Genomic DNA, 6000 nt, shown 5'->3' with positions numbered 1-6000 from the left:
AGCTCGTTTAACAGAGATGGAAACTGTTTATCCGAGAGGTGACATCACTTTACCTAAGTTATAGAGTCAGTATGCGGTTGAAGGAAGGGGGAAATTAAACTCAGGACACTCAGATACCAAGATTTGAGCCTCTCTGTTCAGGACCTCTCTCTAATTCCACTGCCAAGGATAATTAGCTGCCTTCTTGCAGAAGTTGAGGGCTCCAGGGGTAAAATAACTCGCCTAAGACAGGAAGCTGAAGAGGAAGGACTTGAACTCATATTTTCGAATATGTAGTCCAGGATTCCCTCCAGTTTCCTTCCTGCTTTTGAGAGTCAGCCATCTAATTGAGCAAAGGAAGGGGACCCCCTCTGGCTGTCTTTGCCTCCCAGGACTCAGTTCCCCCAAGGACTCTGCTGATTCTAAGCGTCTCTTTGGGTTCTTGCGCCGCCTAGTGGTAATATCTTAAAACTGCATCAGACCTAACTCCAATGAACCAGCCCAAGCCCTCTTGGGAACCAGGTGTTTGCCCTAGTTCTCTGGAATAAAATAGAACTGGTGCTTAGGTCCAAGTTTAGGCTTCTTGCTGCCCTGGACGTGCCACATTCCCCTTTTCTCCTCAGCTTCCTGACTGGCCTCCCTGACTCTATTCCAGACCTCCTCCAGTCTGTTCTCTGCATAACCAGCCAGCTTTAAAAACCCAAAATGGACCATGTTATTCACTCCATTCCCTGTTTATACTCCCCATAGTGGTTTTTTTTTTTTTTGGTGGTGGTGCTGGGGATTGAACTCACTGCCTAGTGCATGCAAGGCAAGCACTCTACCAACCAGCTATATCCTCAGCCCCTATACTCTCTCTAGTGTCCATTTTCTGAGGATGAAGTCCATCCTCTTATGGCCTGCAGGACACAGTCAACGGTCCCCACCTCTCTCTCTCCCTGCCTCCACCCTGTCTCTCCCTGATCTTTAGCCTCACTTGTCTTCTTCCAATTGCTTGTGTCTGTCGGAGCCACTTCCTAAGTCAGCCTTTACACACACAGCACCACACCTAGCCAATTCCCTACCCTGTACGTGGAAAATTCTTAAGTTCCTGCTTGTGAAGCTGAAAGATGACTGCCTCAGAGATGCACTGTTTTGAACCTAGGCCTGACCCTTGCTAGGCAAGTACTCTACCCTGAGCTGCACCCCCAGCCCAAGAACGCACTTTTGTATTCCCCTGCAATGCCACTCCCAGAGTGCTCTTTGGACTTGCAGTTACTTGTGCAATGACTGCCTTTATTGTAGTTAACAAAAACCCCATCTCACTCAATGGGGCACTCCCAGCATCAGGCACAATTCCTAGACATGTAGCTTCTCAATATTTGTTAATGAATGAATGGATTAAAATGAAGAAAAGGAAAAACCTGATAATTAGTAAGCTCTATATGCCACAAAGTACTCTAAATTATGTGTGTGTGTGTGTATGTGTGTATATGCATGTGCACAACTGGGGAATGAACCCAGTGGTGCTCTACCACTGACCTGCATCCCCAGAACTCCCCCTTTTTTTTTGAGTCAGGGTCTCTAAGTTTCCCAGGCTGGTTTTGAACAAGTGATCCTCTGCCTCAGCCTCCTGAGTCACTGGGATTACAGGCACAAGCCACTGTGTCGAAAGAAAAGACCTTATAACCATTACCTCACATGAGCTATGACATGGCCATTATTAGCTTCATCTTACAGGTGCAGAAACAGACTCTGAAAATTTAAACTGGTGGGGCATAGTGACATGTTCCTGTAGTTCTAGCCACTCAGAGGATTGAGGCAGGAGGATCATTTGAGCCTGACCAGGCACTGTGGCGCACGCCTGTATTCACAGTAATTTGGGAAGTTGAGGCAGGAGGATTGCAAGTTCAAAGCCAGTCTCAGCAATTTATTGAGGCCTTAAGCAATTTAGCGAGACCTTGTCTCAACATAAAACATAAAAAAGGTTGGGGACATGACTCAGTGGTTAAGCGCCCCTTGGTTCAATCCCAACCCTGGTACGAAAACAAACCAACAAACAACAACAACAAAAATCCATAATGCATCCATTGCTGGGCATGGTGGATCATGCATGTAATCCCAGTGTCATGAGAGGCTGAGATAGGAGGATCAAAAGTTTAAAGCCAGCCTCAGAAATTTAACAGGTCCCTAAGCCACTTAGCAAGACCCTGTCTCAAAATTAAAAAATGAAAAAAGGGCTGGGGACGTTGCTCAGTGGTTAAGTGCTCCTGGGTTCAATTCCTAGTACTTAACAAAATAAATAAATAAAAACAAAAACCTTACTATAAGGCTATTAAAAAAAAGAATGCATACAAAAACTAGTGACATCTGAATAATGTCTGTATTCTGCTTAAAAGTATTATACTGGTACAGTTTTTTGAGTTGATTATATCCAGTTTTGACATTGGCTATATTTATGCAGGATAGGTGAAGGGTACATAGGAATCTTTATGCAAGTTTCTGCAACTTCCTGTGAGTCTATGATTATTTTATTTTTTTAAATTTGTTTATTGGTGCATTATAATCATACATAATAGTGGGATTCATTGTTACACATTCATACATGCACACCATAATTATTTTAAAATAAGGATTATATAAAATGAAAGCATTTTTCTGTATCCTGATTGTGGTTACATGATTCTATAAACATCTCAAAACTCATTAAACTATACATACAAAAAGTCAATATTATCATACATAAATTTTTAAAAATGTGGTCAAACAAAGACTTCTTCAGATTAACAAAAGCTGAGAGAATTCATTACTACCAGAACTGTACTATATGAAATCTTCTTTTAAAAAAATTTTTAATTGTAGATGGACACAATACCTTTGTTTTATTTATTTTTATGTGGTGCTGAGGATTGAACCCAGTGCCTTACTCAAGCAAGCGCTCTACCGCTGAGCCACAACCCCAGCCCCTATATGAAATCTTTTTTTTTTTTTTAAAGAGAGAGTGAGAGAGAGAGAGAAAGAATTTTAATATTTATTTTTTAGTTCTCGGCAGACACAACATCTTCGTTTGTATGTGGTGCTGAGGATCAAACCTGGGCCACACGCATGCCAGGTGAGCACGCTACCGCTTGAGCCACATCCCCAGCCCCCTATATGAGATCTTAAAGGAAGTTCTTCAGGTGAAGGAATGATAGTCAACAGGCCCTTGTATCTACCGCAACAATGATTCACAGAAATGGCTAAAATGAAGCAAATCTAAAAGACAAGTTTAATTTTTTTTTTAAACTGGGCATGGGTGACATGCACCTGGAATTCCATCAAATGGGGAGGCTCAGGTGGGAAGGCTGCAAGTTTGAGACCAGCCTGAGCAACTTAGCAAGACCCTGTCTCAAAATCAAAAATGAAAATGGCTGGGAATGTGGGTCAGTGGTAGAGTGTCCCTGGGTTCAATCCCCAGTACCCAATTCTAAAAATAAAATGAAAATAAAGTAAATGTATTATTATTGGTTCATGGCCTTGGACATACTAGTTAATCATTCTACCACTGAGCTCTATCCTTAGCCCTTTTTTTTTTGCTTTTAGAATTTTATTTTGAGGGCTGAGGTTGTAGCTCAGTGGTAGAGCGCTTGCCTTGCACGCATGAGGCCCTGGGTTCGATCCTCAGCACCGTATAAAATGAATAAATAAAAAAAAATAAATAAAATAAATAAAAAATAAATAAATAAATAAATAAATAAATAAATAAATAAAATATTCAAAAAAATATTTTGAGATATGGTCCTACTAAGTTCCCTAAGCCTACCTTGAATGTGTGGTCCTTCTTCCTCAGCCTCCTGAGTAGCTGGGATTACAGGTGTGCTCCAACCATGGCCAACTCAAACAAAAACAATTTTTTGTTTGTTTGTTTGTTTTTGGTACTGGCAATAAAGCCGAGGAAGAGACCCAGAGGCTGAGCGTTGAATGGTGGCTTGATCATAAAAGACGGACTCCCCGACCAGGCCAGGTTGGAGGACCCACCTTCCAGACCTGGGATGAATACATTTGTTAAAGGAGTCCCAGCAGCTTCCCGGAGCCCTGGCTCTTCTCTGTAGTTCAGAATTTACAGGGGGAATTCCTGGATTTACGTGGAGCTGTGATCCCTAAAGCTAGTAAGACTGTGGAATCATGGGCTGGCAGGGGTCAAGCAGTAGCCCTTGACTTGCCAAAGATGAGGAACACACAGAGACTGTAAAAGACAGCATAGGTGAGGCTGAGATCAGAATGGTTGGCCTTCAGAGCCCCAGCACTGGCCGGCTGGCTGCAGCATCCCCAGAGAAGACAGTCGGCCAACTTCTTACTTGACCTGTATGGGCAGGAGAGTTCTAGGCCGAGTGAACACAGGTCTAACTTGACTCGCCAGAACGGGGAGCCATGGCCTCTGAGTCATTCCCAGGCTGGGGCCAGTTACAGACTCAGAGACCCAGCAGCCCCCGAAGGAAGGAGAGGGTAGGTCCCCCAGGAAGGACTCTGCTATGTTGCCCGACACTTACACCCTTTATCTTTCTCTTGGTTTCTCCCCAGGGACCTAGGACTGTGTATTGGGGAAAAGGAAACCATCAGACTCCCCAGGGGCTTCTGGAAGCCAGCTCTGAACTAACCCTCAAAGCCACTGTGCTCCACCACCCGTGCCAGGGCCGTGGAGGTCAGGTGACAATGACTGTGCTCCTCTGCTGGCCAGCCCAGCGGGTGCTCGGATCCACCTGTGGTGATTTCCCTAGTTCTGGAATGCGTGTGGAAGGGATGGACGCGCCACTGGCACAATCCCGGCCATGGTTTTCTGACCTGAGACATAGAACGGTCATTTCTTGCCTCAGCCTCTTGAGCTGCTGGGATTACAGGCATGTGCCACCACACCCAGCGGCTTTTGGTTTCTTAATTTGAAAAGAGGGCCTCTGTGACAGTCACACCTGGCACCTGACAGTGGGTGAGGAAGGCAAGCTCAGTGGGGTGCATCCCTATGGTGGGGAACCAAGGCCTTCCTGGCCGGGCCTGGGGGACTCACTGGTCTCTGTTGGGGGCTTTCCTGAGCTGGTCAGCGGTGACCCTCCATGAGAAGTTGAAAAATCGCATGGCGTTCTCGAAGTAGAGGTCTGGAACTGCCGTGTACTGAGGAAAGAAGCAGAGACACAGATGGGAGCAACCCCAGAGGAAAGTCAGAAACTCAGACCCCACGAGGTGAAGGGATGGGTAGGCAGGCCCAGGGCCAGAGTGTGGGCTCAGAGCTGCAGGCTCTGCCCCTCTGAGGCTTCTAACCTGCTGGGCCCAGCAACAACTGTCTTCTTCAGGCACCTGACAGTGTCACAGTGCTGCAGGATGCCCCATCAGTGGTTCCCTTGAGCAAGAAGTATCTCCATCACTGTCCTACAGGACTGTGATGATGGGTGTGTTCTCCGTGTGTTTTCCACCTACACTGGCCAATATGGTAGACTCTGGTGACAGGTGGCTACTGAGCATCTCAAATGTGCTAGTGTAATTAAATTTTAATTAACTTAAGTTTTGATTAATTAAATAGCCCCCCATGGCTGGTAGCTAACAAATTGGACAGCACAGATTTAATGAACTACACTGGAATCTGGCTCTGAAATGTCAGGGGACAGGCGTTATCACACCCCCCACCCCTGGGCCCGGCCTCTCAGCTCCTACCAGGTGCAAAGCCCTCCCTCAGGTCCACTCCAGATCTTTATGGCATACCCAAGGGCTGTGGTAAAACACTGGGCCCTCAGGGGCAGGCCCCTGTCTGTGGGCCCTGCCTGAGCTGTCTCCAGGAGACTCTGGGTCTTGCATCAGGATGACCCTGGGGTGTCTGAAAGTATTCTCAAGAAACATGGCTGCGGAATGAGTCTCCTATTCTCAGAAGTAATTTTAATAGTCTTAGGTTTTAAATAGAACCATGATGAGAGGTTATTATGATTTCAAAAATGCCTGAATTTCACTCATGAGAAGATAGCAAACTATCATTTGGGGCAAAATCACAACCCACTTAAAGGGGTGATGTGCCGAAGG

This window comes from Callospermophilus lateralis, unplaced genomic scaffold (assembly GCF_048772815.1).
Source record: "Callospermophilus lateralis isolate mCalLat2 unplaced genomic scaffold, mCalLat2.hap1 Scaffold_199, whole genome shotgun sequence".
Classification (NCBI taxonomy): domain Eukaryota; kingdom Metazoa; phylum Chordata; class Mammalia; order Rodentia; family Sciuridae; genus Callospermophilus; species Callospermophilus lateralis.
The sequence above is the reverse complement of the archived record's forward strand: the minus strand, read 5'-3'. Positions refer to the sequence as shown.